The sequence below is a fragment of the Melanotaenia boesemani genome, chromosome 18, assembly GCF_017639745.1.
Source record: "Melanotaenia boesemani isolate fMelBoe1 chromosome 18, fMelBoe1.pri, whole genome shotgun sequence".
NCBI classification, from domain to species: Eukaryota; Metazoa; Chordata; class Actinopteri; order Atheriniformes; family Melanotaeniidae; genus Melanotaenia; species Melanotaenia boesemani.
This window is the reverse complement of record NC_055699.1, coordinates 11,025,895-11,039,326: the sequence shown is the minus strand read 5'-3', so window position 1 is coordinate 11,039,326 and position 13,432 is coordinate 11,025,895. Positions and strand designations below refer to the sequence as shown.

At 41.0% G+C, this 13,432-nt stretch overlaps 1 protein-coding gene and 1 long non-coding RNA gene across 5 annotated transcripts in view; both read right to left on the bottom strand.

Annotated features, from left to right (window-relative positions):
• The window catches only part of dlgap1b (discs, large (Drosophila) homolog-associated protein 1b), a 94,924-nt gene extending 89,382 nt beyond the window's left edge, over nucleotides 1–5,542 (bottom strand). For all 4 annotated transcript variants that reach the window (XM_041968638.1, XM_041968637.1, XM_041968639.1 and 1 more), the window contains exon 1: nucleotides 5,356–5,542. The gene's annotated coding sequence lies outside the window, so the exon portion shown is untranslated. The remainder of the gene's footprint in view (nucleotides 1–5,355) is intronic.
• A 4,441-nt stretch (nucleotides 5,543–9,983) lies between these two features.
• On the bottom strand, nucleotides 9,984–10,651 carry LOC121629015. Its single transcript, XR_006008314.1, has 2 exons — nucleotides 10,137–10,651; nucleotides 9,984–10,058 (listed from the first exon to the last, which is right to left on the bottom strand). It is a non-coding gene; the product is annotated as an uncharacterized LOC121629015 (long non-coding RNA).
• Between the last annotated feature and the right edge of the window lie 2,781 nt (nucleotides 10,652–13,432).

Below are 13,432 nucleotides of genomic sequence, written 5' to 3'. Positions count from 1 at the left end.
TTTTCCAGCATGCCTCTAAATCAGTTTCCACCAAGAGGCAACCTCTGCCCGTAAAATGTGAAGTCTATGCGGAAGTGCAAAAAAATTGCAGTTCACACCTCATACGCTAGGTGCTGGCTCCAAAACAGAGCAAATCCCCATAGACTCCCATGTTAAAAAGGCCAACTTCACAGCAGAAACAAACATGTTTAATGGCTGGTACAAAAATCCATTTTAGGATTAATAGGTCATGTTTACTTTCATGACAAGTGTGAGGGGGGTGATTTTTTTTCCAACTCATCCGTTTGGAAATGATTTAATCTTGAAATTCTGCATAATTAGGGGCGTGTCCTTTTGATTGACAGGTATCCAATATCTGTGACTCGATTATTGGTCATCTTCTCCAGGTTGTGCACGTTCAGGAGAAAAAAGGCACACCCACTTTCAGTGCTCAGTGTAAGGTGAAAGACATTGCAATAGACACTGCATTTTCAGTGTCAACATATCACGCAAGAAATGCTTCTTCGGCTGTGAGGGAAAGCTGCATTTGTTCGAATTCCCGAAAGGAAGAGTCTCATTCTGTGTTCCTGGCAGAAGTTGATCTGAGAGGATCGATATAAGATAAATAAAGGGTTATGTGAAAAATGCTGGATTGATTCCTGCCATTGTAGACTCACATGTGAAAATAAATAAGCCTAAAAATGAGCATAATAGAGCTACTTTAAGTTATAAATTTGATATTGTAGCGTACCCCAAATAGCAAGAGAAAAAGATTAGGTAAACATGCATCTGTTTATTTTCTATACCTAAGACTACTTTGAATGTTTAAGACTTAAACATTTAAGCAATGACTTTATGAACACACAGGCTTTAAAAATGTTTGTTACACTGTGCTATGAACATTTTTTTTCTTTATGTATCTGTTTTTCTGTTTCATAAAATGTTTCTACCCATTCACATATACCTAATACCTGAATGTTTGCTAATCTTTCTGTACACCTGGTTTAGCAATAAACACACATATTTCCCTCTGTACTGTACAAGAAAACATACACACAAAGTTAGTGCCTGAGAAAGACAGAATTTTTTTTTTATCATAAAACTTGAATAATGTATTCCACATAATAACACCAGGCTCTAGAAATTTAATGAGGAAACCAGCAAGTTCAACCCAGATATTTATTGTTTTTATAAAATACACATATTATACTTGTAGTTTAATTTCCTGCTGATCATCAGATGACTTAATGACTAATAATTGCAGCTTTGAAACAAACAAACACTGTTATTATACAGCAGCTTGATAACAGGCTGCTGAGGGTTCCACAATCAGATTAAATTACACTGCAGAGCACTACTGTGTGTACATATTTGATTTAAGCATGTGTGCATGCAACCCAAGACTATCTGACAGAGAAATGCATGAACTTATTAAATACCAAGAATCTAGTACTGGGTAGGAGTCCATATAAAATCCATTGTAACCCACTCTAACCACAAATCTACTTCTCACAAAAACATTATTATAGATATCAGTTCTACAGGAGACTGTGCACCCCACAATACTCCATTAAAACCATTCTGACAGAGTTATCTCTGGGATGACTAGAGGAGCTATTTGTACATATTGCTCTATACATCTGCTAACCTCAATAGTGAAGGAGAATTGTAAAATCTGCCACTGACAATAAAACTGTTTAAACAAGTCAGACAGACAGCAAGGAGATTTGTTCAGAATTACAACAATGTGTGTGGTGTGCACTATCACAGCACACACAAGTCCAGTAACATTTGGAAATTGCTTAGTATTCAGCTGCTGATTCCAGCACTGAAAGGGATCTGCATTTATATTAGGAGTATAGGAGAGAGTGTGCATAGGCAGTCCTCCTCAGTGTCTGGCCTAAGGCCTCCCTGGTGGATTATGTTACCCAACAATGGCAGTGGCCTTTCACAGTTGGAGCAAACTCCAGTAGCTGGAAGGCATACAAAGGTCTCTCTTTTTCTTTTTTTTGCTCTTCCACTTGTTCTAACACTGTCCCCTGACAAATGCACATCTAAAGTATCCCTTCATATTAACAAAATTTTTTATCTAGTTTGTGTTGCAAACAAAAACAAAAATGTAAACTTTCACAGCTATGGATTTCACTAGACTGTGATATGTGATGAATGGCATCAAAAAGGATCTGCATGTTTGTGGAGACAAAAAAGGGGACACTTCTACTGCTAGCATTCTAAAAAAATCAACATTAAAGCCTTGAGAAGACTACAGACTAGTGATCCTCCCTGTAAAATGTTATGTGTTTGAATGCGTCTGGAGATATACACTTTCAATACTGAGAGAAAGACAGCCAGAAGGATAGACTGTGGGCGTGAAAGGAAACTGTAATGCTCTTCAGATACTCAGTAGCTGTGACTTAAAAGCTGCTGCATGGAGTATGTGTTTTGAAAGTTGAATAAAACTTTATGAAACAAGACATTATTTGTAATGATCCTAAGAAAATAATGTTTCTTTAAACCTGAAACTTCCAAAAGGTGGATAACCTCAAGAGCGACATCGTTACATTTATGCAAGCACTGAGTATATGTTAATTCCACAATATTTACAGGAGGGCTTTTTTACAGGCAATGACACACATATTGCCCACGAGGGCCTACACGGCTCAGCTCAGCTTAAATCTCACAACCCCCCCCCCCCCCCCCCCATAAAAAAACAACAAATAAATAACCACAACAACAACAAAAAAATAAATAAATAAAAAACAACAGAAAGTCTTTCCCAAAGCTTACAACAAGAAGGCGGCATCTTCTCTTAAATATGAAGAAAGGGAAAAAAAGAAAGAAAATTCCACAGGCGAAAAGATGAAGAAATTAAATCGGTTTGCTGACAGCTTCCATACGACAGTGCGTAGTCTGAGATTACACAACTAGAATGGAAGCACTCTGAGAGTCCCCTCCAGTCACAGTTGTGAGTCTTCTCATTGCTAGAGTGAAATCCCGGAAATACAAGATGTCCTGTTCGGGTGAACCACCGAAAAGAGCAACAAGACAGTGGGACCTGACAGTGCTCATCTATGTTCAACAGTGCACTGTAATTAAAATTCAGTAAAGATGAGAACATAGCCTGGATCTACAGCACATCAGAGAACACAGCTATAGCTGACTCATCATTGCTGTCATGTACAACAATCATTACAACGCAACTGAGACTTCCGCCTTCCTTTATAAAATCTGTGGGTGGAGTATGAGGGTCATCACTGTGCTTTGCAAAATCTTCATTGCAATCATCATCTCTTATTTTTATTCCAAACCCTCGGGGTGTTGGAAAGCAATATTTGTGCAAATGCCTCCTTTCTGCCCACTGGTCCTATCAAATTTGATGGCTTTTTTTCATAATTTCATTTTCATTTCAAGGTTCTCTAGTTTTAAATATAATTTCTAACAGTGCAACACAGAAACAAGACCATTTGGTACAGTCTGCAATGACACATTCTCATCTGGACAACAGTATTTGCATAATTAGGACGAATGCACTAGGTATTGAAGAAGCATAAAATAATATACAGAGATTTTAATATATAAAACAGCTCTTACCTCCCCTGAAAGCATTCTTAATAATCCACTGTTAGAATCAACTAAAAGCAATGTGTAGATGTATTTTTTACTCAAGCAAACATTTCAACTAATCCGCAAAAGAAGCAGAGGAGCAGCAGAAGACGAGAAACAAGAATGAAGAAAAAAAAAACAAACAAAAAAAAAAAAACATTAAAAACAATACACTGAAGCCCAAATACAGAGATTAGACTTCAGCACAAAGTCTGTCATTCCCAGGTACAATGTTCCATCTTCACAGTATATAGTGTGAGGCATCTGCAGTCATATTAGTAAGATGCAGAGGGTCTCTAATAGATGAGATGGGATGGGAAGCAGAGGCTGTAGCCTTGTGAATAATAAGAAAAGCATGCCCGTTTGTTCTTTACGGAAGTCACCCAGGCAGCAGGGGAAGATCAACAGATTGTTGAACTGCTCACTGCTTCTTTGAGATAAGAGCGTGCTTGCAAAAATGTCTGCCTTGCACTTTTTCCCTTTAGCTTGAAATGGAAAAGAGACGATGATACAAAAGAAAAAATAAATCATTAAAAATCTTTTTCTTTTTTTGCATATTACCTTAAATCTAGAAGCCACACCTTTATTAATATTTCCATTCTTGCGTTATCTTAGAGTTTAATTCAGTTCGACAGAGTAGTAATGGCTTCATCATATTTCTTAGACCTCTTATCTTTGACTCTTGTCATCCCTGGATTTTTCGCTACTGCTGCACGAACAAGAACAACAGTTAAATTATTATTTTTTTTTTCACTTGGCTCTGTGCCCCTTTGCACACAAGATAGTCTAATTACTGGGTGTATTCTAATAGCATATAATTTCCATCTGCACTAGGAGCCATTAACACAGCTTTATTCTCCTAGACGGAATGGTTGTGCATTAACATCAGAGAAGTGATCCATTCATATCACAGCTGGAGTTAGTCTAGAGAATAATTTGCAGATGTAATGTTGTTCATTTTTTGCTGTACTACTCAAGGCAGTGTTTTAATGACTGGAATCACACATTAGTTCGCAGTGAAGATCTCATGCAGCAACAATTTCCAAGGAGACTGAGTGACCAAAAAAGCTGAATAAGTTAGACATGGATATGGGAATAATACATGTAGTCCCTAATATTCAGAAGAGCCTGGAAGGATTCAGTGTCTTAGGAATGAAGATGTGACCAGACTAGAATCTGACAGCCCTGGTTGTGGGGTGATAACTCGAGCTGCTCCTCATCCCATATGTGGCAGGAGCATTTTTCTGATTTAATGAATGCAAAAAAAAAAAAAAAAAAAAAAAAAAAAAAGAAGGAGAGAGAGAGTAATATTGTTACCGCGGAAAAGAAAAGAGAAATTTAGAAGCTTGTGCTCGTATTAGAATGCCAAATACGCAATTGCAGACGCGGTTCTTCCGTCAAAGCGCACGGATGGGGTGATTGGATATTGTACTCTTGACTCATTATCACTTAGATGGCAAGTGGCAGGGACTGCTGTCATCGTACCAACCAGGAAAACGCAGTCATCTAACTTTGTCAAGAAGAACAACCTAATTTCTTTAGAGGTTCAGGAATTATGAGAAAGTTATGGAAATCTAAACTACTAATGCAGTCAGTCATGTAAAAACAGACCACACGACAAAAAACATTATGGTGAGAGGTGCATTTGAAAAGCATCTGTTGAAACATGTTTTCATAAAAGAGATGGTCGTTATAGGACAACTGACAAGTGCAAACAGATTGTTTCTGCAGAATGAATGAAACGAAAGCACAATTTGCGCAATTGCCCCCTACCTTGTCAACGCAGCAGACTGACTGTCCGACAGTCTCCTCGAGAGTAATCCTGTGAATTCCACTGAAACTGCTTCTTCCCTTTGAGATTATTTCAAGTAGGGATTGAAAATCAGATGTCACTTAGATGGTGAGGTCCCACAGACTGTAGTATCTTCCTGTATCGCTCCGTCTGTGGGCTGCAGAGGCATCACTGAACGAATGAAACGGCGCTTCACATGAAAGGGAAATGGGAAAGTCCGACGTGGATTCTGCTTCCTGGATTCATAGCTTATCCGACTGTTTCTCTAGATTAACACATCATTTTGAAATAAATAAAAAACTGTCTGTTTTTCTAAATTAATTAGATAATTTTTGTCGTTAAGATATATTCTGTTCATTTCTGAAACTTAAATATCCAATAAGCTATTTATAGAAGGGGTGCATTTAATTTATTAATGAAAACCCCATACCTACCATAAAGTAAGCAGTTTTATAACTAATAGCTAAATGAGGCTAGTGATTATCAAATTAAGTTAGCCAAAGTTAGCTAGGCAACGTTAATTTAGTTGGCTAACTTAGTTTAGTTAGCAATTAAGCTAATTTCATAGGCCATAGAATAGGCTACAAAGGGCATACAAAGATTATGTCTAGTCTAAAATGAACTAATTACCTATCACATACACTTTTAGATTTCTGAATATGTGCTCCATAAAAATTTCCACACGGTTTTACATTTCTCAACATCATCTTCAATGTGGAAGCTAATTGCTTATGCTACATTTGATGATGACTCTTTCAGGGTTACTCTCAGATAACTTTCAGTGAAATTGGGGGGGAAAAATCAAGTAGCTATGTTCAAATTTATAATCTATATGAGCAGAAAATTACAGCACACACAACTGGCAACAATGCATATTGACCTGGTGTGTTCAATTGAGCATAAAAGAACAAAACATGTTGTCCACCGTGCTGAGAATGTGACTCAAGTTAATATCTGAGTGTCCTTTTAAGATGGTTATGAGTTCACTAGTTCTCAGAATACAACTCTAAGTATCATTGGGAATTTCTTTCTTTCTTTCTTTCTTTCTTTCTTTCTTTCTTTCTTTCTTTCTTTCTTTCTTTCTTTCTTTGGCATTTTTAAAAATGTGTATCTTCAGTTTAGTTGACACAGAAGTAATCATGTTGTTATTCTACTTTTTATGTGTTTTTTTTCCGCCTTATTCATCAAACATGTTAAAATTTAGCTCCAACTGCTCACATCAAAGATACAACATATATAGCTTCTCGAATTTGAAATATCCAATAATATCCATTGCTTGTAGAATTAGAATCAGAAATACTTTATTAATCCCAGGGGGACTTTCAAAGACGTATTACCATTCAATCAAACTTGTAATGCTTTTCTTTTTTTTTTTTTTAATGCTTTCTTTTTTCTTACCTTTGAGGTTATCTGGTGTTGGTCAGATGTTGCTGGTGGTTCATAAATCATAAGATGAGCTTCCTCAGGTGATGTTTTTAAATCTTGTTTAAAAACACACTTTTATTCTTTGACTTTTAACCCAGTATGAGTTTGACATGACTTTTACCATATTCAGAGTGTATTGTATTCTTTTTTTTTTTCAGTGTTTACATTAGTTGTGGGGTCTTATGTGGTTTAGTTCTGTCTGGTGTTTAACCTGTTGTATAGCACTTTAGTCAACCATGTGTTGTATTTTTTAAATATAAATAAAAAATGGTACGGTATCTTTTTGTGTGTCTGTCTAGGATGGATTAAAGCTTAATATATTGCAATTTTATCTGAATAAAGCCATGCTTAAAAGATGCATGTTTTAGTTTTGATGATGATGCTGATGTTGATGATGAAGATTATTATTATTATTATTATTTATTATTATTATAATTATTATTATTATTGTTACAACAACATCAGTGTTGTGGGTTTTCTTTATTTTTGAGAGCTTAAAAATACCAAATAATATTAATAGTTTTAAGATAATTATTAATAATTTTGAGTTCCATCTTCCCTCTTACAAAGTGCAAGTTTCAATCTGCCACGCAAGATAAATGATGTTACTTCACTTCTTTATAGGCTATAGATAGTATTTTATTTTTTTTAGGTAATTTTTTTCAATCGCTTCGTTAAAACAACATAAATTGAAACAAAATGACAAAAGTCTGCAATTCTTTGACATATGAGCAAAGTCATCAGGATGAATATCATGTGATAAGCTGAAAGGATTTATTACAACTATTAAAGGATCTTGTGGTTACTTTTTTGTTGTCTCCGGTTTCCAAGGTCAACTCTGACTTGTTAGTCTGTGTTAAACATTCATGATTTCAATTCACACTCATTAAGTCTTTCTAAGTTCAGTTAAGTGTGAAAATTTAGTGATCATTTCACAGATTTATAAACAAAATAATGAAATGGAACATTTAGAAACACCCCTAATGTATATTATTAGCTGATTTTTCAGCAAAGAATCCAATCACACACAAAAAGAGGTGATTGTGCCACACAGTGCCAAAAAGTACACCATGCAGATTTCTCTTATCAGCCCCTGTCTCTCTCGAGCAGTGATAATGATAAAAACAGGAGACTGCTCAGCTGGGAAAGACTCCGAACAAAACAGTCCAACCACTGCTTTATGCCTGCCAAGAAGCCAAGGTATATTAACAAAAATTGCATCGTTCAATGACTCAGCCCCGGTAACTGGAGCAGCAGCAGTGGCACCAGGCCTTTCTGCAGACTAATTGCATGCTAGTTGAGCTTTTGAATGATCAGGTTTTATCCAAATCAATTATGCATGCAGCCTACGATACATGGCCTCGGTTGAATGTGACACTGTATGAGAAATTATTTGTTCTGAGTCATTATTGTGTGGATTTGCCATTGCCTAAATCTTGTCATCAATTAGCAATCAGCAATTTATTTGTGGCGTTCGGTCAATAATAACATCCCCTGAGTGTCTCAATGAAATATATCCATATTTTCCACATGATGAAACATGCAACATAGAGAAAAAAAAAGAAGAATAAATTGAGCTATAAAGAATGTCTACACATGCTCTGTATATAAATAAGACTGATTATTTGTGTTACTGGTGGAGCATTATGAATTAACTAAGCTGACATAGATTTGTACACTTCACTTCTTATACCAAACTGTGCTAATTTCAGCTGTCAAGGTTGATAAAAATTTTCTCCCTTTGACATTTATTGTCAGTGTAATGATTTAATCCTGCCTGATGCCAGTGTGATGACTAATTTTTTCTTGAGGGAAAACAAAACTCTCATCCAAAGCTGGCTGCGGTAAATCATTGCAAGCTTTCCTTTACGATGCTCTGCTAAGCACACACAGGAAAAAGGAGAGAAAATTCAGTGCGTTTGGAATTATTTCAAGATTGTTTGTATTCTGTGTCTTTAAGGGATCTTATGTTGGTGCAGTCACTCCCTTGGGAAGTCATGCGTGTCACAGCATCTTGTAAGCACAGTACATCAGAGATGCTAGCCTACACATGAATAAAAATCACATGGTTTAGGATTGGGAGACTGAGGAATGCATAACTTATTGATACTGAGAAGTCTAAGAATGGTTAGGCTTATATATAAGAACTTCACCGAAACTGTGCTTTTTAAAAACTGTGGAAAACTAAACAGTAAATCTCTGTGAGTCACTGTGCTGATGATAGTTACATGCTTTTTGTCATGACATTTGGAAATTCCAGCTGTGGCAGGATCCAGTCCAGGTTTTACTTTATCATCAGACTCAGCTGACAACAGCCAGCTATTTATCAATAATTCATACCAAAAAGAGCTTTGCAAACAGGAAAAATGACAGGGATTGCAAGGTAACTCTTAATTACTCTGTAATCACACTTACATTTAATCATAATTTAACAGTTTGTCAGAAATTCTTTATACAAAACGTTTTCTTTGCTTGTTACTGTAAGTTATAATTCAATGTACAAACATATATAACGGTGTGGTTTTAAATATGTCAACAAAATAATCAAATGGCTTCAAATCCCATTTTAATTTATTGATTTAATCAAATTAATGGTACTGACGGATGAAGCACAAGCCACATTCTTGTAAAGTATTAATAACTTTCCATCATTAAAAACTTTGCTGATGCTGCCATTGCAGTGTTACATCCTTGTAACAGCGCAAATCTTAACGAGCATGTCTGGAAATGAGATCAAAACATCAAATAACACTCAAAAGACTGCTTGAAGTTATGAATATTGCATGTAGAATGTTTGTGGAATTATAAAAACCATGAGAATTGCATAAAATCTGAAATAAAAAAATAAAAAAAAAAACTAAATCAAAGTCTTATTTGTGGCAGCATATTAATCATAGCAGTATGGCTATGCAGAAGATGTGTCTGTCGTGTCTCCTCAAACCTCTTTCTCTGCTGATGATCACCCTTCTCCTCCTGCTTAAATTTAAAAAAAAATTTCAGAGAGATGAGCAGATCTTAGCTCAGAGGCTAGATGAAAAAAAGTTTGACCGGATAGGAGGCTGTAAGCACATTCCCACCCAGCACTTTTGATCGATACACATGAAAAGGCCCAGAGGGACTTCTGCGATCCTTTGATGTTGTCACAAACCCGGAGATTGGACTCAAAAGAATCAGGATTCCAGTGAAAGGTAAAAAGGAATTTATTTGAACAATGTAAATGTGCACTGGTGATCTATCCGGTCTCGTTCGGTCAGCTCTTCTGTGGGGGGGTATGAGAACAGGTGTTAGGAGGCAGGGAGTCTGTGATAATGATGCAGGATGTTACAAATCCACGTACCGGGTGCTGTAGTGCAGTTTGGTGAGATCGTACAGGCAGAACCCGGGAAGCCGGACGGGGAGTCCACTGGAGTGGGTGGATAACTGCTGGGTAAAGAACAGGTTAGTGGGGGAATAACTGGCGGGGGTCAGGGTCTCCAACCCACGGAAGTGGGTGATAATGAATATCTCCGTCTGGGCAGAGTAGATTATTCCGTGATCCAAAATCCACATCCAAAAACCAGTCCAGGGGTCAATAATCCAGAAATCCAATAACAAACAGAGATACCAGTCAGGGGGCAGGCAGAGACGATGGTCCAGGTCCAAAACAAGGTCAACAACAGGCAGGTAGGCAGGCAGACAGGTAGAACAACGGCTGGAAACGTGCAGGGTAGAACCAAGACGATCTGGCGAAGAAACGCTGTCACAGGCAGGTATTTAAAGGGCATCAAACAGGTGAAGCGTATTACCAATCAGAGTGGGAAAATTAGGTTGCGTTCAGGGAGGCTGGGAAGTCCGACCCTTATCAGACGGATCATTACAGTACCCCCCCCCCACAAGGGTCGACTCACGGCGACCCACCAGGCTGAGCAGGGAAGCGGCGATGGAAACTCGCCCGGAGGGCAGGGTCCACAACAAAACGAGCAGGAATCCAGGTGCGCTCCTCAGGACCATAACCAGCCCAGTCCACAAGATACTGCAGCGAGCGGCCTGAGCGACGCGAGCGCAGGATGCGGCGCACAGTGAAGACCGGCCCGCCGTCCACGAACCGGGCGGGAGGAGGGGGTCTGGAGGAGGGCACAAGCGGACAGAAGGAGACAGGCTTGATCCTAGACACATGGAAGGTGGGATGCACACGCATAGCTCCGGGAAGGCGAAGGCGCACAGCCACGGGGTTGACAACCTTGGAGATGGGAAACGGCCCCACGAACCGCGGAGCCAACTTCCGACAGTCCAGGCGCAGCGGCAGGTCCCTGGTAGCCAACCAAACCTTCTGACCCACCTGGTAGGAAGGAGCAGCCCGCCTATGACGGTCGGCCGCCGCTTGGTAACGCCGGGAAGCCCGCAGGAGCGCGGCGCGCGCGCGCCGCCAGATTCTGTGACAGCGGCGGACAGCCGCGTGCGCAGAGGGAACCCGCACCTCCGCCTCCTGAGGAGCAAACAGCGGAGGCTGAAAACCTGTGACAACGTGGAAAGGGGAGAGCCCCGTGGCCGAGGAAGGCAGGGAATTATGGGCATATTCCACCCAAGGCAGAGTCCTGGACCAGGTCGAGGGGTCGTCGGAACAGAGGCACCGAAGGCAAGTCTCCAGCGTCTGGTTGGCCCTCTCCGACTGGCCATCCGACTGAGGGTGGAATCCGGATGACAGACTGACCTTAATCCCAAGCAGGCGGCAAAACTCGGCCCAAAACTTGGAGGTGAACTGCGGGCCACGGTCAGAAACCACATCCAGGGGAATGCCGTGCAGGCGGAACACATGGACAGAGAGAAGGTCAGCAGTTTCCTTAGCTGTGGGCAGTTTGGGGAGAGCAACAAAATGGGCCATCTTAGAAAATCTGTCAATTACAGTCATTATCACCGTCATACCATCAGAGGGGGGGAAGGCCCGTGACAAAGTCCATGGCGATGTGGGACCAGGGACGACGGGGAATGGACAGAGGATGCAGGAGGCCCGCAGGACGTAACCTAGACGGCTTAGAACGGGCGCAGATAGGGCAGCCGGCAACGAAGCTCCGCACATCCCGGCGACAGGAGGGCCACCAGAAGCGCTGGGACAGGAGAAACAAGGTACGTGCCACTCCCGGGTGACAGGCCAGGCGTGAGGAGTGACAGAGAACCAGAGCCTTAGACCGCAGACGAGGTGGGACAAACAGGCGTCCCGCGGGGCAGCCAGTGGGGACGACAACACCCGCCAGCGCCTGACTGATCTCGTCCTCCAGCTGAATTCTGTTTACTCCCAGTCGTATGCGGGTAGGCAGGATGAAATCAGCAGCATCATTAGCGTCCTCCTCCGGGTGGGCAGTCTGTCGGGAGAGAGCATCAGGTTTAATGTTTTTAGATCCAGGACGATAAGCCAGAGTAAAACAGAATCTATTGAAGAAAAGAGCCCAGCGCGCCTGCCGGGGGGTTAGTCTTTTGGCTGTTTTCAGGTACTCCAAATTCTTGTGATCCGTCCAAACCAGAAACGGTTCTGCCGCGCCTTCCAGCCAGTGACGCCATTCCTGCAGGGCCAGTTTTACTGCCAGAAGTTCGCGGTTCCCAATGTCGTAATTGCGCTCAGCGGAGGATAGCGTTCTGGAGAAATAGGCGCAGGGATGCACCTTAGAGTCCTCCGAGCTGCGCTGGGAAAGCACCGCCCCCACGCCTGTGTCAGATGCGTCGACCTCCAGGATGAATTGTCGTTTGGGATCAGGTGTTCTCAGGATGGGAGCTGTGGTGAACAGAGTCTTAAGCTGCCGAAAAGCCGAGTCGGCCTCCGTGGTCCAGTTGTAAGGGGTCTTAACAGAAGTTAACTGATGTAGGGGTGAGGCTACAGCACTATAGTTCTTTATGAATTTACGATAAAAATTTGCAAAACCCAGGAATCTTTGCAGTTGCTTACGGTTCTCCGGTGTGGGCCATTCGCTAACCGCAGACACCTTGGAAGGATCCATCTCCACCCCACCTGCAGAAATGACATTCCCCAGGAACGTGACAGACGGGCGGTGAAATTCACACTTCTCCGCTTTGACAAACAGCTGATGCTGGAGTAGACGCTGTAAAACTGTTCGAACATGAAAAACATGCTCCTCCGGACTGTGGGAAAAAATCAAGATATCATCCAAATAAACAAAAGCAAACTTATTTAACATGTCGCGTAATATATCATTGACGAATGCTTGGAACACAGCAGGTGCGTTGGTCAGCCCAAAGGGCATTACCAGATATTCGTAGTGTCCATTTGGGGTGTTAAAAGCCGTTTTCCACTCATCTCCCTCCCGGATGCGGACCAGATGATAGGCATTGCGTAAATCCAGCTTGGTGAAAATAGTCGCTCCCTGTAACAGATCTAGGGCTGTAGACATTAGAGGCAGAGGGTAACGATTTTTAACAGTGATTTCATTCAGACCCCGGTAATCAATGCACGGACGGAGCGATCCGTCCTTCTTATCCACAAAGAAAAATCCTGCCCCGGCCGGGGAGGATGAGGGACGGATAAGTCTGGCTGCGAGGGATTCCGAGATGTATTTCTCCATTGCAACTTTCTCTGGGGCTGACAGAGAAAACAGACGGCCCCTGGGGGGTGTGGTGCCGGGAAGGAGGTCGATAGCACAGTCA